General features: G+C 39.6%; 1 protein-coding gene across 3 annotated transcripts in view; it reads left to right on the forward strand.

Annotated features, from left to right (window-relative positions):
* TENM3 (teneurin transmembrane protein 3) overlaps window positions 1-21787 on the forward strand; it is a 451547-nt gene that overhangs the window by 223167 nt on the left and 206593 nt on the right. The window lies entirely within an intron of this gene.

Consider the following 21787-nt stretch of genomic DNA (forward strand, 5'->3'; position numbering starts at 1 on the left):
TCTCGGAACCTCCCGTCTCACTCCTCTCCCCGCCATGCTGGACCACCCTAGACATGTGGACCTTTCTCCTGTTCCTGGAACATACCAGGCGTGCCTTTGTACCATTTAGCCCTTTCCTGGAACGCTCTTCAACCAGATTTCCTCCTGTGTAGCCCTCTCATCTCCTTCCTTCAGTCTTTGCTCAATGAGGCTTCCCCTGCCCTTGCTGTCCAGAACAACAGCCTTTGCCCCTCACACCATCCTACTTCTGTTTTTCCAAAGCACCAGTTGCCTACTGTGTTACCGTGTACTTTGCTTTGTATTTGTGTTTATTACTTACGGTCTCCCCTCAAAAGAATCCTCAAAAAAAGATTTACTCTTGTTTTGTCCACAGAAGTAACCCAAATGCCTGGAACGGGGCCTGGCACATACCCAGTAAGCCCTTAAAAATAGGTATTGAGGTGGCTCAGTCGGTTGGGCGTCCGACTTTGGCTCAGGTCATGATCTCGCGGTCCGTGGGTTCGAGCCCCACGTCGGGCTCTGTGCTGAGAGCCCAGAGCCTGGAGCCTGTTTCGGATTCTGTGTCTCCCTCTCTCTGACCCTCCCCCATTCATGCTCTCTCTCTCTGTCTCAAAATTAAATAAACGTTAAAAAAAAAAATAGGTATTGAGCGGGCGCCCAGGTGGCTCAGTCGATGAAGCGTCTGACTCTTGGTTTTGGCCCAGGTCATGATCTCACGGTTCAGTGAGTTGAAGGCCCGTGTCGGGCTCCGTGCTGAGGGCGCGGAGCCTGCTTGGGATTCTCTCTCTCTCCCACCCTCCCTCTGCCCCTGCGACGCTCTCCCTCTCGGAATAAGCAAACTTTAAATAAATAAATAAATAAATAAATAAATAAATAAATAAATAAATAATTGAGAGAATGAATGACATCAAAAGAGCCAGTGAGGTTGGAGAATTGGTTTTCAGAGAAAGCCGTGAATTGACCCTTATCCTGTTGAGGCTGAGCAGTTAGCAGCAGAGCTTTGGAACGGTAAGCGCCACAGATGCGGTTATGGGAGTAGCTGCGCATCTCGTTCACCGGCAAATCCCGTCAGCTCTGCCTTCAGAATCTAGTCAGGATTTCCCACCTGCTGTGGCTTCTCCCGCTTTCACACTCCTGTGGGCCACCACCGTGTCCGACCTGGATTACGGCAGCCGCGGCCCACAACGGACCGCCTGGATTCGGCCCTGGCCCCCTCCGTCTTTTAAGCTCAACACAGCGCGTGGGAAAGTCAGGATCCAGGGAAGAGGAACACCAGAAGCTGAAGAAGGGAGGGAATAACTCGCGATGGGGTGTCCGAAAGGAGGCTGGAGAAGCTTAGGGTAAGAGGAGAAGTGGAGCCAGGAGGAGTGGGGCTGTCTGTCCCGCTGGGGAGGGGCTTCAGAAGATCAAGAAAGTCTGAGTAGTGTCACGGCACCGCAGTCACAGAGACTAAGGGCGCCAAACATCAGGACGCCCGTAAAGCAGCGGGAGCTCGCACACACCGCCTTCGAGGATCGTGTATGGTGCAAACACTGTAGAGAACTGTGTGACAGCTGTTCTGTAGGTTAAAAATCTGCTCTGTGACCCGGTAATTGCAGTCTTAGATATTGACCAAAAAAGATACGAAAACATACATTTAAAAAGAATCGTACAAAAATGTTTATAGCAGCCTCGTTCATCGTAAACTAAAACTGAAGTACGCCTGGTGTCCCTCAAAAGGAGACCAGATTGCGGTGTGGTCACACAACGGAGTACCATTAGACAATAAAAATGGGGCACGTGGGTGGCTCAGTCGGTTGAGCATCTGACTTCGACTCAGGTCATGATCTCACGGTTCGCGCGTTCGAGTCTCACGTCCGGCTCTGTGCTGACAGCTCGGAGCCTGGCGCCTGCCTTGGATTCTGTGTCTCCCTCTCTCTGTGTCCCTCCCCTGCTTGCGCTCTGTCAGTCTCTCAAAAACAAACATTAAAAAATTAAAAAACACGCACACAAAAGAACAAACCACTGCTTTCACAGCATGATGAAGGCATCTCAAAAACATGTTAAGCGAAAGAAGCCAGGCATGAAAAAGAACATGCTGTAGGGTTCCAATTACATGAATATATATGAAACCTAAGAACACACACAAAATATACAGATGATGACAGATCTTAGAGAGGGGTTCCGTGGAGTGGGGTGGGGGACGGGGAGGAGGAAGGGAATTATCTGAAAAAGAGGGCAGAAGGGAAGTTTCTGGGTGAAGGCAATGTTTACCATCTTGTTTTGGGTGGTGGCTATCGATGGATATGCACTATCACCAGACTCGTTGAACCAAACACTTAAGACCTGTGCACTTTATTATATGTTATTTCTACCTCATCAACAACATAATAAAAAGGTACGAACACATATCGTGAGATTCTGAGACGAAGAGGAAGGAGGAAGGTAGAAAACTACCATGGCTCCAATCTTAGAAAGTAAGATACCAGAGTCGTTTCCTGAGCTTGGTGCAAGAGTGATTCGATTTGGGGGATTAAAAAATTCTTGCGCAGCTACTTTAAGGAATGTGGCAGGAAGTCGACAGGAGGAAACACAAGTATTAATAAGCAGAAGGGAGTGAGGTGCTGTAGCAGACAGTACAACTGGGCTGTTGGGGCACAAGTCAGTGACTGGAGGTGAATAATTTAGGCAAATGCTAGTTAGGAAGGCAGGGGGATAGTTGGGAGTCAAGGGTGTTCATGTCTTTCTGGAAATCCTGTCAGTGAGGTGAGGTTTGACTCTGCCTCAACGAGTGAGTTGAATTCTACCCGGTAGAGAAGGTGCACGTAGGCTATATTGGGTTAAGCAGGATGTATTATTAAAATTAACTCCACTTGCTTCCTTTTGCTTTCTTTAACTAATAGAAAATCTAAAATTATATATATATAGCTCACATTATATTTCTTCTGGACAGAGCTGGCCTTGAGGCATGGAGAGATGTTAAACTATTTCCATAATCGAAGCAAATGATGATGAATGTCTGGCCCAGGACCATGGCAGTAGGGAAAAAGAGAAGCAGTGAAATTCAAGAGATATTTCTTCGGACAGAGTTGACTGGCTTGGTTAGTGATTGAATTTGGCAGGGCCTGGGTAATGGAGTGGGATAAATCAGAGATTGCTCTAAGATTTCTAACTTGGATAATATTGGCTGGGATGGAATACCATATTTAACATTAGGGGAAACACAAGGGCAAAAAAGAATCAGAGTTGTAAGTTTAGGAAGAAGGAGAATAATGTCACATGTTGAGTTCCAAGCCCTTGTCATATATTTAATCATTTTAACATCTGCACACAGGGAAGAAATTAAGACCCAGAAAGGTTAACTTACCCAAGGATCAGTCAGCTGGACGTGATAGAGCTAGGATTTGAACCCACCCCGGTAGTGGTTCTAAATTATTTCAAAATTTGGGAAGCAAATGATAGGTTGGCTTCTGTACGTAGTGATAGATGTGTTCATTCTCAATCCTACTGCAACAATGCCGGGTACCGATCATTAGAGTTTACTGTACGAACGAACAGACTAACCCGGAATACAGTCCTCAGAAATGGCAAGAACCATTTGGGCAGATGATTGTTAACTAAGTGCAAGATGACAAAATCTGTACCATTGTATACGGACAGTTCCAAACACCTGTAAAGGACGGTGCCTATAGTAAACACTCAATAAATAATAACTTGATTACTGTCTTAGAGGCGTAAAGGCACATTGCTACGAAGATGAATCTGTTATTATCATAAAAACAGGCCCTAGTCTGTTTTGAGTATTGATAAATTTTTAGTTTTTAGTATTGATAATTAATAAATACATTATTTATAATGTAATATAAATAATATAATAAATATAATATATTATAAATATAATATAATAAATAAATAATAAATAGTAAATAAATAAATATAATAAATTTATTTATTAATAAATAAAATACTAGTTTTTAGTATTGATAAATTGTACTTTATTTTCTGTTTCTTTGTCTTTCAAAAATTGAAGGACAGGAAAGATACCAGTTAACTATAGTTATTTTGGTTAGTTTTTCCTGGTGATACACTTTGGTAATATGGCCTATGTTTTAGACAATATACATTTCCACTGTAGAGTATATAAGAAACCAACGGTGTGAGCATTTTAAGAATGCATATTTCGAGACACCTGGGTGGCTCAATCGGTTAAGTGTCCGACTTCAGCTCGGGTCATGATCTCGTGGCTCGTGAGTTCGAGCTCCGTTTTGGGCTCTGTGCTGAGAGCTCAGGGCCTGGAGCCTGCTTCGGATTCCGTATCTCTCTCTCTCTGCCCCTCCTCCACCCCTCAAAGTAAATGAACATTGAAAAAAAAAAGATGCATATTTCCCCCCTCCAAGTATATAACTAATACACAAAACTACAGATTTTCAAGCAACGTAATGTAATTATAAACTGCTACAAAAGAGAAACCAAAGAGCGTTGGCACATAGCAATTAAGATCGGTATAAACTGCTTTAAAACAAAGACTTTGGACTGACTATGAAGTGAGTGGTAAATTTGCACACAACAGCATATTTTCTGTACAACCACAAACTAAAGATTGGTCTTAAAATGAGAACATTGTTGTAAAGACAGATGCTTATCTATCAAATCAGCCTTTCCAGGCACACATAAGTAGCTGTCGATCTGGCGGAGCGTGTATTTATTTCTTTATTTTAAATGTTTATGTATTCATTTTGAGAGAGAGCAACAGGGGCAGAGAGAGAGGGAGAGGGAGGATCTCGAGCAGGTTCCACGCTGTCAGTGCAGGGTCTGACACGGGGCTCGATCTTACAGACTGTGAGATCATGACCTGAGCTGAAATCAAGAGTCGGACGCCTAACAGACTGAGCCACCCAGGCACCCCTGGAGGAGGATGTAGTTAAATGCCAAGGATAGGGGCGCCTGGGTGGCTCAGTCGGTTGGGCGACCGACTTCAGCTCAGGCCGTGATCTCACGGTTTGTGGGTTCGAGCCCCGCGTCGGGCTCTGTGCTGACAGCTCGGAGCTCGGAGCCTGGAGCCTGCTTCGGATTCTGTGTCTCCCTCGCTCTCTGCCCCTCCCCCACTCATGCTCTGTCTCTCTCTGTCTCAGAAATAAATAAACATTAAAAAAGAAAAGAAAAGAAAAATAAATGCCAAGGATAGCAACGGAATACGTCAGTGCCCTGAGCTACTTAGCACAGCACTGTCTGGTAATCTTGGGCATGGGTTTGCATTTCATTGGTAGTACCTTCAGAAACTCAGTAGCCTTGAATAATTCCAACAATAGGACTGACTGTGTGACAGAGTCAGCACTGAGGAGCCTCCATCCTTCCAGGTGGGTGTACCTATTCTCAGTGACCTGTGACTCTTCCTATATTTAACCAAACTGGTGTCTCAAGAGCTAGGTAGAAAACCCAAAAGGTATTCAAGTTGACGAGGCTTCTTTTAGTGGCTTTAAAAGACACTAGAAATTGTTGTCCCTAGGTTTGATAATGAGGGTCACGTTCACGTGCTAACTCAAACACTGCTGGTAACTTCCTGATTCAGGGTTTTGAGAAACTTTTAGGGCCTCACTGGGGGCCAAGAGTGCCACACACATTAATAATACCTGTTAAGGTCACAGACCTAGCATGGGCCTGAGGGAATGAGAGGGAAGCGATGAGGGCTTCATATGGTTCACCTCGATTCTAGAGCATGGCTTTGCTGATGCTGCTTGGGTCAAGCAGTAATTAAAAAGCTATTATTTATTGATCATCCGCTCTCAATCACACGCTGTGACAGATACTGTCTCGTTGAGTTTCATTCTCCTTGGACCTCCAGGGTACCGGCTGTTAATCCACATTTTCTGCCTTAGAAAAATGAGACGCAGAGGTTCAAACCAAAGTTGACCAGATCCCAAAGACAGTGCATAGTTTTTGTGTGTCCGTATTGTTGAGATTTGAGTAGATGAACTCACGTGAATAATAAGACTTTTTGGAATCTAGCCAATAGCGTGTGCAGATACACGGGAGCTACATGTGTTTCAGATCCTGACAACACAAATTTATGAAGTCAATTTAAAATGTTAATTTTGAAGAAATTGCTTTTTTTAAGGTTTATTTATCTGAGAGAGAGAGAGAGAGAGAGAGAGAGAGAGTGTGTACAAGCGCGAATAGGAGAGGGGCAAAGAGAGAGGGAGAGAGAGAACCCAAACAGGCTCGCAGTGTCCGCGCAAAGCCCGACGCGGGGCCCAGGCCCGTGAACCATGAGATCATGACCTGAGCTGAAACCAAGAGTTGGATGCTTAACCGACTGAGCCACCCAGGCGCCCTGAGGAAATTTCTGCAGAGTATTATGATAAGTTTTCAGGCGTGTTCCTCTGAATGGACATTTAAGGGAGTTTTTGACATGGGAATCAAGCCTCTGAATTCTGTTTTCGGGAAAGCATCACAGGAACGCGATGATGCAGTTTTGTAGACACCATCACGAATATTAAGAAGAAGAAACAGGGATATAATAGAAGCGAAAAGGAATATTGAAACTCCAGCGTGTTTGTGTTTCAGCCTCGTTTCCCGGATGGAATGAATGCCACAGATATCGATGACTTCCAAGCAGCGAATCTGTTGACGTTTCTAAAGATTTTCTCAAGGATTTGAGATGGTCTATAGAGAAACCGATGGAGGAAAAGGAAGTACTGAAGCTTTGTATTCGAATTGGATTTTTTGTGTGATTCCATATTTAAAAGAAAGTTTATTCAAAGTTTGCTTCTAGATCTTCGCAAGTGTTAAAATGTTTTATTTAGAACTAAGGAACGCGCATCATTGAAAGGAGTGTACTTACGCAGAGGTTCTTTTACGTGTGTCATAATTTATTGCTACTTATTTTTATATAGCAGGAAACACATAGTTCGTTGTTCAGGAATAAGAATAATTGGGGCGCCTGGGTGGCTCAGTCGGTTGAACGTCCGACTTCGGCTCAGGTCACGATCTCAGGGTCCGTGAGTTCGAGCCCCGCATCGGGCTCTGGGCTGATGGCTCAGAGCCTGGAGCCTGCTTCCAGTTCTGTGTCTCCCTCTCTCTCTGCCCCTCCCCTGTTCATGCTCTGTCTCTCTCTGTCTCAAAAATAAATAAAAAACGTTAAAAAAAATTTTTTCAAAAAAAAAATAAATAAAAAATAAATAAATAAATAAAAATAATTAGCTATAATACCATACCAACAACTTAAATGAATTCTTAAAGGCCTTTAGCTCAAAGTGTTTTTCACTTGAAGCACAGAAAAATATTTTAATTCACAAAAACTTAGTTCTTGGACATGCTGCCTTCTGCCTTTCTCACCGTGTATCCAAAGTCCCATCAACTTAGAAATTTAGGTTTGCTATGTGAGGCTAGACATTTGTGTTCTTTCCTATGCCTTTTTTTAATCTTTTAAAAGTGACCAGTCAAGGGGCCCCTGAGTGGCTCAGTCGGTTAAGTGTCTAACTCTTGATCTTGGCTCAGGTCATGATCTCACGATTCATGGGATCGAGCCCCATGTCAGGCTTGGCGCTGACGACATGAGGCCTGCGTGGGATTCTCTCTCTCTCTCTCAAAATAAATAAATAAATAAACTTTAAAAAAATGACCGATCATATCAAATTGATTCCAATAACATGCAGATTTCTACTCTTATAAGAACTGCAATTTACCACAGCTTTATTATTTCTTATTTATCTATTCATTCATTTCTCCTTCGCGGTATTCCAGAAGGGATACTCCTAAGAAGGGTTTAACTTACAGATTGTTTTCATTTGGTATGCATTACTTCATGAATTTATTTATTGCCCTCTCTTCTAAATTGTACTTAAACTTCTGAAAGTTCCTTGCTTTAGAAGTGAAAGAGACATCTTTAAGCGAAGGAGTTTTTCTGAGCTACTGTACCAAGAATTATTTAAAATGTTAAAGAATTTCATTGAGCCATTCATAGGTGCTATCTTTTGTATACTTGAACTCAAATGAAAACACAGAGTAAAATCTATTATTTTTGCCTTCTTGATAATAATTTCAAATGATATGTGTAGAAAAAGCTTTAGTTGTAATTGACAAATAACCAATTAATACACCTAAATTTGATTACGTTTTTGTTCCACTTTTTCTCTTCCCAGCCACTGCCCTGCAAATTCCACACCGCGCCCCCCCCCCCCCCCCCGCCCCACCCGGCACCTGTCATGCCCACAAGATTGGGTGGTAATAAGGTATAAACTTCTCAATAAAACTTATTTCAAAAAGAAAAATCTTCACAATGCATTTGCAGATGGTAAAACAATTTATTCTGCTCATTGATATAGAGCATATGTTTCCTTTTTCTAAAATAACTTTACGGATAGGCCTTAAATCTGGCTATCTTTACAGATTATCCCACCAGCTTCTGCTAAACTTCAAGATAACACGAACTACAATTTTTGGTTTTACAACTGCAATTTTTATCTTATAAACAAAGGCTCTTATAAACAAAAGGTTCTAATTATCGAAGAAGCAATTAACAAACTTATGTTTAAAACTGGTCACCACAGACATGTAGTAAAATTGTAGTAAAACACACACACACACACACACACACACACACTTACCCCCGCCTCCCCCCCCCCCCAACACACACCCAGGACTTCAAGTAAAATTGAGGAAATCTGAATAAGAAGGGTACATTGTATCAATGTGAATATCCTGGTGTAAGTTTTGCAAGTTCCCTTTGAGGGGAACCAAGCAGAGTGTCCACGTACCTCTCTGTATTATTTCTTAAAATTGCATATAAATCTACAATTGTCTCAAATGTTTCAGTTAAAAACACTGGTTAACAGGGGCACCTGTGTGGCTCAGTCGATCAAGCGTCCGACTTCAGCTTGGGTCATGATCTCATGGTTCGTGAGTTCAAGCCCCGCGTCGGGCTCTGTGCTGACAGCTCGGAGCCTGGAGCCTGCTTTGGATTTTGTGTCTTTCTCTTGCTCTCTGCCCCTCCCCCGCTCATGCGCACGCGCGCTCTCTCTCTCAAAAGTAAATAAACATTAAAAATTTTAAAAATAAATAAAAACTTAAAAAGACAGGCACTTTTAATATTCTATATCCTACTCCCTTCCAAAATGGTAACAAAAGCAAATTATAGGTTTATAATGCTTTACTTTGCGACTTATCTCTGTCTTCATGATTGTCTTCATTTGCATAAACATTTATACATAAAGTATACATGCACATGTACACTTAGGTTTATTTTAAATATTCTATAAAGCACTTCTTGGGGACCATGTTTCTGTATTTTGGGAAATCAAAATGAGTTAAAGTTGTTGGACTTAGAAAAGCAAGAAATCCTTTTTAGACAGAGCACTATATTAAAGTTAGATATGACATGGAATTTCTATCCTCAAATCCTCATCTACACATGTGAGTAGTAATCAGTTAAGCAGTAAGAGTCTCCGTGTAAAAATAGCCACTTTTCTGTGCTTTCCTTTGTTATTATCCATTATGTCCAAGGTTTGGGCACCGTCTGCAACAGTCTGGGCTGTGTTCAATTCCTTTCACTTTCAGGGTGCAGTAAAGCGTTACCGTAAGCAGAATCCAACTTAAAATAAGAGTGAACTCAGGCTTATGTTTCAGCCAATTTCCAAAAAAATCCGCTATCCAAGATTTTGACATTTATTCCATAGATTTTTTGTTACCTTTTTCTTTCTCTCCACCCTGCCACATCATGAGCATCATTTTATTTTTTTAATATAATTTACTGTCAGATTGCCTTACTTACAACCCCAGTGATGAGCATCATTTTCAGAAATCAGGTTCAGTTTCCATTGATTCCATTTGCTTCCTTCCCATGATTCTTTTTCCTTCTGCCTCTTTGTCTGTTTTTGATGTGAGTGGCTTGTGTGGAAAAGCACCTTGAATGTGGGAGAAAAAAGAAAAGAATTTGGTTTACAGAGACTTGTGTATTATGTTTTTCCTCAACACCATGGAGGGTTACAAAGATAGACTTTGCAATTTCAAATAAGAGGCAATATAAATACTACAGTGCACTGGTGAGGAAAAAATTGTAACACCCACAGTTTAGCAGAAATATAAACCCGTTCTGGATAGATTTTTCCAGAATGATGAGAGGAGGGAGAGCAAAATAGGGTTAACGTGATGAGATTGTGTGATTTTAAGTAATTTTAAAAGATGAGAGATAATTTTTTTAAGTTTATCTTGAGAGAGAGAGAGAGAGCGCAAAAGTGGGGGAGGAGCAGAGAGAGAGGGAGAGACAGAATCCCAAGCAGGCTCTCTGTGGTCAACTCAGCCCAAAGCAAAGCAGGGCTCAGACCCAGGAACCGTGAGATCATGACCTGAGCCGAAGTCAAGGGTCAGATGCTTAACCGACCGAGCCACCCAGGCGCCCCGAAAGATGAAAGATATTTCTGAAAGTATTTTGAAAATCCCATGCACATCTCTCTCTTTTAGCCTACCCTGCATTTAATCTGTTGCTAAGGTAATCAGTTTATTCTACCTCTTAATTATCTTTTAAATGTGGCCCCACATCTTTATCCACTTCATGGGCTTGTGTTTATGGACTCCGTGCAATAGTGCGAACAAATATCTACTAACCTTCATCCCTCACCACTCGTGCAAACATAACACACACACACACACACACACACACACACACACACACACTCACTCACTCACCCCACATCCATCCCCCATGCTGGTGCCAAAGTGATCTTCATAAAATGCATCTCAGACCTTGTCATTCATTTGCTTCAAACCATTCAAGCACCTTCCTGGTGCCAGTACAGTATGTCTGTGAATTCTGTAACCCGTACACAAGGCAAGGCTCATCAGAATCTGTCTCCGTCCTATGTTTCCGACTTCATCTCCTAAGTCATTTGCCTTCCGCCTGCCCTCTCCCAGCGCCTCCCCCACCCATCACGCCCTAGCCAACGTGAACTACTGCTTTTCTGCACATCACGTCGTCTTCTTGCTTTTGCTTCTTTCCCAGTTGTCCTGGAATCTCCTCTGTCTGCTCTTCTGCCCGAAAGATGCATGCCTCGGGATAACTCCCGCATTGTTTTATCAGAAAAGCCTCATGTGACTCTTTCAGAAATGAGCGTATTTCATCTCTTCGATAATTTACCGGATAGTGTTTAATCTCTTTGTATGTTTATACCCAAGAGTGGGAGGGCAGTGTAGGAAAAAAGCTTTGGAGTCAGACACAGTGGGAGCTGCCAAAGGGCAGGAAACTATCTGTTTAACCGAACATTGAATCACTAGTACCTGGCAGGTACCTGAAATACTGGAGGCATTCAATGTATATGTCTTTGTATGAATTATTGAATGAAGCGATCGATAAATAAATGAAGGAGGTAATTTGTGTCTTACTCGTTGGAACTGGATGGAATATCAGCCCGGGAGGCATTTCTAAAGATATTAAGCATTTAAATGAAGACCCCTCCCCCCCCCCCCCGTTCTGGAGGATTGCTATAATGAAGGAATGAATATCTACAAGGAATTTTTAAGCCTTCAGTAGGTTACAGAGGAAACTGTAATAGTTAATTTCAGAAATAGCGATGGAGTCATGATCAAGTGGATCCACTACATTAACGACCTAGAACATACGAGGAATCCGGAAGAAAATATATATAAATTTGAGGAGTATAATCTGCTTTAAACACTAATAGCTGTGTTTATCAGGCAAATAAGTAACGCACTTCTTTTTTTCCAGTTTCAGCTCTCCTTTCAATTCCTCAAATACTCAGCAGCCCCTAAGATACCTCAACAAGACATCCTAATGTGTAAACATTTCTAAACCATTACCAACCTAGCGAAAACCTACTTTTTTTAACTAACGTGTCCCTCATACTGTGGTAAGTGCCCAGTAGGTATATGTGGAACGAATGAATGAACCATTACCAAATGAGTCTCTTCAGCCCCCACACTTACAAAGACAGTCATCACTTCAGCCAAATGCTGTCACAAGGTCCTTAGACCCTAGGCAAGTCCCCGGGGTTAATCATCCTTCGACTTCTTTCCTCGTAATAAATCTCTTCCGAGGAACCTCTGCATGGCCTTACCATATCAAGTAAAAATTCTCCTACTGGGATTTTAAAGTCATCAGTTGGTCTCACTCTGTTCTTCACTTATTTTCCAAACCAGTGTTGCCGCTCACCTCCAGGTGTTCTTTCTCATGGCCGATTTGACTTGCTTATATCTTTGCTTCTCCCTTCGGTTTACCTAAGGTTAACTAACCCCAGCACAGAGCAAAGGCTTCTATATGTGTTTTCCCCCTATAGTTTGGGTTGGTTTTTTTAAATTATTTTTTGGCACTTGCCTCCAAAAACAGCATAAGCTCCTTCAGTCCAATCAACCTGTCTTCTGTGTCCGTCTCTCCAAAGTACTGGAACGTTATTGGGGAAATAAAATTTGCACTTGTGATTTGGCAGCAATGAACCATTGTTGCTTCAAGAAGAATACACTTATGAAAACCAAGTTGTCTATTGTAAGCGGGATAGACCAGCACGGAGAGAGTCAATAGACAAAAATGTCAGCATACACTTTTTTGCAGGGTTTATACTTAGTCAGCAGACGAGGGTTTTTATTTAATAAATGAGAGAGGGAGGGATGATAAGGGTAATGGGAATCAAGTGGAGGACACATAATCAAGGTATGGTTTTAATCAGCTAACAGCAAACTCATTGATGATTAAATACAAACGATCAAAGAGGGTAAAAGCCAAAAAAAATCGTCAAACTTTCAAGTAGAAAATGGTGACTTCAGTGGAGAAGTGAAATGGTTGAGAAGGAAACGATGGGTTGGGCAGGGTATATGCATGAAAGGGGATGACTTCTGTTTTGCGCAGATTGGCAATGCACATGGAGAAGACAAGAAATATGATTCCTTTAAGGTGTGTTAGGTCAAGAATCATGACATTACGTTGGCCAGAATGGATTTTTAAAATTGTATCCGCGCAATAGAGATGTGCTATGTTCATTTTCAGAGCTCATACTTGACCCTGATTTTTTTTTTAAATCTCATCGGTTTATTTTGAAGCAAACTTGTTCTGGTAATCTGGTATAGAGAAAGTTAATGGAAACACTCATACTAGTATAGTTTTGTTGTAATGTCTCAATGTAATGGATCGTTTCAATGTAATGGATCGGTGCCTGCTAGAAAGAAGTTGGCACAGTAGGAACTAATTTATCTGTGAGAAAGGGAGAGGGGCAGAGGCTGAAATCTTCGCCGTCGTGAGAAAATTGCTTGATGAGGTTTGTTTTTGCCGCCGCTGTTTCTATTGCTTTGAATAGGATATAACTGTGCTTGAGGACCATTAGAGGACAGAAATCAAATCTTAATCAGTCGTGATGGTTTTTTTTTTTTTTTCTCTTTAAAAGAAAGTTCCAAATTTGCTTTAAAGCCTAGGGAGTTTAATTAAAGTAAGTAGAGACAAAAGTACTCTTTTGAGAGCCGTCATTTCTCTTAATATGACACTATTAATAATGTAGTGTAATGCTATTTTGGAAGTTTGGTTCTTTCCTCGTCTTTTGTCTTGTTCTGACTCCTTTCTATATTCTAAATGAAAGGGAAATAAAGCCCTTAAAGGAAGGTACTCTATCTACTAAATTCACTGTCTCCTTGGGCACCACATCATCTCTGACCTCTTCTGTAATTCTTTGAAGAAATAACCCCTGCAAGCACTTTTTTTTTTCCTTTCCCTTCCTCTTTTGTTGTGAGCCTCTTTTCCCAACAACATTTGCCAGGTTCTTCACAAAGATTTTTTTTTTTTCTTTTTTTCCCCAATTAGGATGAAAACTAGATCATTATGTGACCATTTCATTGTGAGTGTCACTTCCCTTTTTGACAGCTCCATTCGCCGCACCCCGTTATAAATCTTCAAATTTCTGACCTGCCTTGAAATCAGAAAGCGCTTTCATTAACGCTGGTCTTTGTGAGCAGCAACCATGAATGAAGGCATGTCAGACATCACAGCCTCATCGTCACACTCACCCGCTTTGTCACTCAGTGCCACGGCAACGTGCTTACCGCTTAAACCCGGTGATCTCGCTTTGAATGCTGATTATGTGTGGTGCATTTTTGAATTTTAAGAGTGTTTCCGAGGTCACTTTTCGTTTTTGTACAGTGATGTGTTACCTCTAGCTTGGGTTCCGTGATCTTCGTTGTTTGAAAGTTAATCAGTATTCTTTGTTAGAGTACCTTCCGATTTGCTTGAGGAAGCATTTGATGTCACGTGTCTTTGTCCGTTGATTCTGGTGAACGTTTTTTTTTTTTGTTTGTTTTGTTTTTTTTTAAATTTTTTTTAACGTTTATTTATTTTTGAGACAGAGAGAGACAGACCATGAACGGGGGAGGGGCAGAGAGAGAGGGAGACATAGAATATGAAACAGGCTTCAGGCTCTGAGAGGTCAGCACAGAGCCCGACGCGGGGCTCGAACTCACGGACCGCGAGATCATGACCTGAGCCAAAGTCGGACGCTTAACCGACTGAGCCACCCAGGCGCCCCATCTGGTGAACGTTTTTTAAGTCAAATGATGTATGTAAGGTGTGAGCCCTCTAATTGCGCTATCGTGCCAAAAAGACAGTTCTTGAACGTGATCACGTAAATTGGACTTTTATCCTATTCTCGTACTCTGTTTTTGTTACATGCATACGATTAAAAAAATTAGAGTTATCCTGTGTTTTCACATGATAGGTAAGAAGCAAGAAATTATAAGGGAAGCAGATATTATTTTGCTTTGACTGTCACATATGAACTTGACCCTATTTTGATGTCCTCACTAAAATGTAAACATGGAAGTAATATAATGAAGGTCAGAAGTTAAAGAGTTAAGTCTCCGGCCATACCCCCCTGAACGCGCCCGATCTCGTCTGATCTCAGAAGCTAAGCAGGGTCGGGCCTGGTTAGTACTTGGATGGGAGAAGTTAAAGAGTTAACAGTTCTTTATAAACCAGAAGGCCATTAACTTTTAATAATGCTGTCTCAAATATTTGGCTGTAAATTGTGGTGATAATCAAATATGAGCCTATGGGATTGTGCTTTGTAGTACTGTTTGATTTGATAACTCTGGTAATCCCTTAAGCACGTTAGGAAAAATATTTTATGCTTACATTAGCAACTATTGTGAGTTTGTAGAATAACCTGCCAACCCCAAGATGTATTGTAAGGACAAGAAAAAAAGGAATTCTGTCTTGGACCTTGTTTGTTTTTGTTTTCTTTTGTTTTTTGAATGATTACTTTTAGAAAAATTTTGTAACCTAATACATTTTGGTTTCTTACCATGAGAAAGAGATGAACTGGCTTCAGAAAATTTCAAAATGAGACAAAATACTGCCTACACACTAAAAAATGTTGTCTTTATAAAACTGGAAGATAACGTCCACATTATTTTTTTTAATCTGTGTTCCTCATTTAACATGCTGTGTAGTTTCAGGGCCCCTGGGTGGCTCAGTGGGTTAAGCGTCTGACTTCGGCTCGGGTCATGAACTCATGGTTTGTGAGTTCGATCCCTGCTTCAGGTTCTGTGCTGACAGCTTGGAGCCTGGAGCCTGCTTCCGATTCTGTGTGTGTCTCTTTCTGTCCCTCCCCTGCTTGTGCTCTGCCTCTAAAAATAGAAAATGTTAAAAAAAATTATTTTTTAAAAATGTTGTGTAGTTTCCCTGTAATCAGACAATGCTTTTGCTATCACTGCTGGGTTGTGGTCTCCACACTGGTCTTAATGAGATGCCACTGTGACCACAGACTCAAGATAAAGCAATCATTTCTTCAATTCTCATTGAATTTGTGGCTCAGTCAGTTGAGCATCTGACTTTGGCTCGGGTCATGATCTCACAGTTGGTGAGTTTGAGACCCACGATGGGCTCTGGGCCGACAGGTCAGAGCCTGGAGCCTGCTTCGGATTCTGTGTCTCTCTCTCTCTCTGTCCTTCCCCAACTCGTGCTCTGTCTCTCTCTGTCTCTCTCTCAAAAATAAATAAACATTTAAAAAAATTTTTTAAGTTGAATTTCTAAAAAGTTAAAACTAAATTGCTGCAGTACTATTTACAGGGGGCGTAAAATTGCTATATAACTTTACAGAAGTTTCAGGGGTTCAGTATTCTAATTTGACGTCTAGATCCACTACAAACTGATTGCCACTAAAAGTCTAGTTATCACCCACCACTCGAGTGGATCACCTTCCCCCTTTCCAGTCACCCTTTTCCCCCTTCCCCAACTGTGACCACCAGTGTACAAGTTTTTGTTTTGTTTGTTCATTTGTAATTTTTTAGATTTCACATACAAGTGAAATCATACTGTATTTGTCTTTCTCCGTCTGACTTACTTCACTTAGCATAATCCCTTGAAGTCCCATCCATGTTGTTGCAAATGGTAAGAGTTCATTTTCTTTTATGGCTGAGTGGTATTCTATTTACAATACATATTATGTTTTATGTATATTGTGAGTTCGATCCCTGCTTTAGGTTCTGTGCTAACAGCTTGGAGCCTGGAGCCTGCTTGTGATTCTGTGTGTGTCTATTTCTGTCCCTCCCCTACTTGTGTATATTATGTATAATATACATAATATAATAATAATAATATAGTATTGTTATATTATTATAATAAAAGTATTATAATATATTATAATAAATCATTATAAATTATAATTTATATAATTATTGATATAATGGTAATTAACATAATTTATAATAATAATTTAATATTATAAGGTTGATTGTTGTTGGTATGAATTTTGTGTATATTTTGGATATTAATCCCTTGTCAGATATATGATTTGCAAGAATCTCCCACTCAGTAGATTGCCTTTTCATTTTGATCATGATTCCTTTCATTGTGGAGAAGCTTTTTAGTTTGATGTAATCCCGTTTATTTAGTTTTGCTTTTGTTTCCCTTGCCTTTGGAGTCACATCCACAAAATGTTGCTAATTAATATATTATGTTAATATATACTATGATAATTTTATTATAATAAAACAATACTATTAATTAGAATACTACTAATTAATAATAATATTTTATATTCTAATATAATAATAATATATATAATCCATTGATGGATGTTTAGGTAGTTTCTATTTCTTGGCTATTGTAAATAATGCTGCAGTGAACGCATAGGGGTATGTATATCTTTTTAAATCAGCGTATTTGTATTCTTCAGATAAATACCCAGAAGTGAAATTGCTAGGTCGCATGGTAGTTCTGTTGCTAATGTTTTGAGGGCCCCCTGTATCATTTTCCATAGGGTCTGCAGCAGTTTGCATTCCCACCAACAGTGTACGAGGGTTCCTTTTTCTCTCGATCCTTGCTAACGCTTGAGTACGTCTTCTTTGGGAGAATGTCTATTTCCTCTGTCCATCTTTCAATCAGGTTGATTTGTTGTTGTTAATTGGTATGAATTTTGTGTGTATTTTGGATATCAATCCCTTGTCAGATATGTGATTTGCAAGAATCTCCCATTCAGTAGATTGCCTTTTCATTTTGATCATGACTCCTTTCATTGTGGAGAAGCTTTTTATTTTGATGTAATCCCATTTATTTATTATTTTGCTTTTGTTTCCCTTGCCTTTGGGGTCACATCCACAAAATATTGCTAAGACCAATGTTGAGTATTTTAGGAATTCTGTGGTTTTAGTTCTCATAAGTATTTAATCCATTTGAATTAATTTTTGTGTATGGTATAAGATAGTGGTCCATTTTCATTCTTTGGCATGTGGCTGTCCATTTTTTTCAACACCATTATTGAAGAGACTGTCCTTTCTCCATTGTGTGTTCTTGGCTCCTTTGCCATAAATTAATTGTCCATATATGTGTAGGTTTAATTCAGTTGTGTCCCCCTGATCTACCTGTCTGTTTTTATAATAATACCATAGCTTCAAGGTATAGTTTGAAATCGGGGAGCATAATACCTCCAGTTTTGTTCTTCTCCCTCAAGATTGCTTTGGCTATTCAGGATCTTTTATGTTTCCATAAAAATTTTAGAATTATTTCTTCTGGTTCTGTGAGAAATTCCATTAGAATTTTGATGGGGATTGCACTGAATCCGTAGATTACCTTGGGTAGTATGGACGTTTTAACAATATTCTTCCAGGGGCGCCTGGGTGGCTCAGTCGGTTAAGCATCCGACTTCGGCTCAGATCACGATCTCATAATCCGTGAGTTTGAGCCCCGTGTCGGACTCTGTGCTGACAGCTCAGAACCTGGAGCCTGCTTCCCATTCTGTGTCTCCCTGTCTCTTTGCCCCTCCCCTGATCACACTCTGTGTCTCTCTTCCTGAAAAATAAATAAACATTTAAAAAAAAACAATATTCTTTCAGTGTTGAGCATAGGATCTTTTCATTTATTTATGTCTTCAGTTTCTTTCATCAGTGTCTTATCATTTTCAACGTACAGATCTTTTACCTCCTTGGTTAAATTCATTCCTAAGTATTTTATTCCTTTTGTTGCAATTATAAATGGAATTTTTTATTTCTCTTTCTGATAATACATTATTAGATATATGTGTGTGTGTATGCGCTACAGATTCCTGGATGTTGATTTTGAATCCTGCTACTTTACTGAATTCGTTTATTCTAATATTTTTTTGGTGGGGTCTTAAGGATTTTCCGTATATAGTATCATGTCATCTGCAAAAGGTGACAGTTTTACTATTGCCTTTCCAATTTGGATGCCTTTTATTTCTTTTTCTTGCCTAGTTGCTATGGCTAGGAATCCCAATACTATGTTGAATAAAAATGACAAAAGTGGGCCTCCTTATCTATTTCCTGGTCTTGGAGAGCTTTCAGCTTTTTACCATTGAGTATGGTATCAACTGTGGATTTATCATCTGTGGCCTGTATAATGTTGAGGTATATTCCCCTTATACCCACTTGGTTAAGAATTTTTAATCATAAATGGATGTCGAATTTCATCACATTTTTTTCCTGCATCTACTGAGATGACCGTATGAATTTTTAGTCCTCATTTTATTAATGTGCTATATCATGTTGATTGCTTTATGGATATAATGTTGAACCAACTTGCATTCCTGGAATAAATTCCACTTGATCATGGCGTATCATCCTTTTAATGTATTATTGAATTAAGTTTGCTAATATTTTGTTGAGAATTTACCATCTGTGTTCATCAATGATATTGGCCTAAAATTTTCCATTTTTGTGGCTTTCTTGTCTGGCTTTGATATCAGGGTGACACTGGCCTCATAAAATGAATTTGGAAGTTGTTCCCTCTTCTTCAATATTTTGGAAGAATTTAGAAGGATAGATTTTAAATCGTCTTTGAATGTTTGGTAGAATTTACTGGTGAAGCCATCTGGTCCTGAACTTTTTGTTTGTCAGGAGGTATTTGATTACCGATTTCAGCCTTTTAATGTTAATCAGATATTGTATTTCTTCACGGCTCAGAAGATTGTTGTATGTTTTTTTTTTTTAACTCTTTTTTTTATTTTACTTTTGAGAGAGAGAGACGGAGTGTGAGCAGGGGAGGAGCAGAGAGAGTGGGAGACACAGAATCTGAAGCAGGTTCCAGGCTCTGAACTGTCAGCCCAGAGCCCAATGCGGGGCTCGAACTCACAAACCATGAGATCATGACCTGAGCTGAAGTCAGACACTTAACCAGCTGAGCCACCCAGGCGCCCCTGTATGTTTTTTAAGAATTCATTCATTTCTTCTAGTTTCTCCAGTTTGTTGGTGTCTAGTTATTCAGAGTAGTCTCTTATGATCATTTCTAATTCAATGGTGTTATTTGTAACTTCTCTTTAATTTCTGACTTTGTTAATTAGAACCCTCTCTCTTTTTTTTTCTTGGTTGATCTAATGGTTTGTCAATTTTATCTTTTCAAAGAACCAGGTTTTAGTTTCATTGATCTTAATTATTTCCTCTTTTCTATTGACTTTGGGCTTTGTTTGTTCTTTTGTAGCTCTTTTAGACATAAAGTTAGATTGTTTGAGATTGTTTTTTTTGAGGTAAGCCTGTATTACTATGATCTTCCCTCTTAAGAACCCCAAAATTTTGGTGTATCATATTTCTGTTTCCATTTGTTTCTAGGTATTTATTCATTTCTTATTTGATTTCTTCATTGACCCATTGGTTGTTCAGCAACATACTATTTAATTTTTACATTTTTCAGGGTTTCCCAGTTTTCTTCTTGTAACTGATTTCTGGTTTTGTACCATTACGGTTAAGGAAGAAACTTGATAGGGTTTCAGTCTTCTTGAACTTATTAAGACTTGGTTTATAACCTAGCCTGTGATCTATCTTGGAGATGTCCCATATGCACTGAGAACAGTGTGCATTCTGCAGTTTTTGAATGGAATATTCTGTGTATATCTGTTAAGTACATCTGCTATAATGTGTTGTTTAAGGCCAATGTTTCCAGAGTCTGCAGTACAATCTTAAAGCTGACCTTTCATCTCCATTTTCTTCTTGACAAATGTCTAAATCAAAACTGACAAAAATAATTATTCCTGTATAAATTAGTATGAAAAGCTTTGGAGTCCTATTCTGTGACCATTGCCAGACTTGTTGATTTCTCAGAACTTTCTTTCCTTGCTTATGAAATAGGAATAAGTAGTGACAGATTATAAATGGCTGTGGAATTAAATAAAATAATGTATGTTGAGTACATAGCCTAATGAATTTAATAAACTTTAATGAGTGTAAATTTCCTCCATAGATTTCTCCCTCCCATGGTGCCTCCCACTTTTGCATTTAGGATGTATAAAGTTACATTTTATAGATTCTAGATTTTTAGAAACTCCCTTTTAGATGTGTAGTGACTCCTTTCTAGAATTACTGGGTAAAGTAATTTACTCATGGCTAGCTATAAATAAATAAACAAATAAATAAATAAAATAGAAAAATATGTAGTTCCTTTTTCTTCCTTTTTTTCTTTTTCTCTTTTTCTTGTTTCTTGCAGTAAGCATTATCTTTTAAGCACGCAGGTTTTTTTTGAGCATTAGGGGTTAAAGGACTTGTTATAGACTGGATATGGACGTGTTGGAATGCTTTAGAAAATCGATTCTTGCTAATGGAGAGAATGTTTTTAAAGTGAACTATTGCCATTCCTTCAGTGAACCACATACAGCAGAAAAAATTCAAGTAAACATTGAAGGAGAGGCAAGTTCTTCCTTATAGAATTAATGAGAATTGCAGTGATCTGCCATGGGGAATTAAAATCTGAAAACCCTTTTCCATGCGCATTATTCCCTAATGTCTAGAACCAGATAAGTAGACTCTAATTTTAAATGTGCAATTATCCAAACAAGATGAATGTGCAGGGCAACACTGGATAAGACTGTCGATCTTAATGTTAATATTTTTATTCTCCTTTGTAACAGACATATAGTTGGCAAAAGCCACGTGTCTGTGAGATCCCTAAAGACCGCAGCTAACTCGGGAGAGATAGAGCCAACTTTATCTCACATCGACTATGGAGATACAGCCCAAGGGAGACACATCCCAGAATAAACCCTTTGCTATTTGCCTTTATAATGTCTTTGATCAATTGTTTTATCTTGAGTAGATGTTTTTGCTTTGTTTTTGAAGGAATATTGAATAACAAGGTAGATCACACGTGCTTTTCTAACATGCACTTTTTGGATCAGAGAAGCTAAAGCAAACATCATGATCATTGGTAAAAATGGCCTGTTTTATGTGTGTATACTGCAGTGCAGTTTAAAAAATGCTGCAATTATAATTCCAGAACTTAAGAATTTGGGTGGATGCCAGCATTCTCCCCTTCATAGGGGAAATTCCTTTGCAAATCATTTGAAGTTGGGACAAAAATTCCGTAGCTCCGTTCTTAAGA

This window comes from Panthera leo, chromosome B1, assembly GCF_018350215.1.
Source record: "Panthera leo isolate Ple1 chromosome B1, P.leo_Ple1_pat1.1, whole genome shotgun sequence".
Lineage (NCBI taxonomy): Eukaryota > Metazoa > Chordata > Mammalia > Carnivora > Felidae > Panthera > Panthera leo.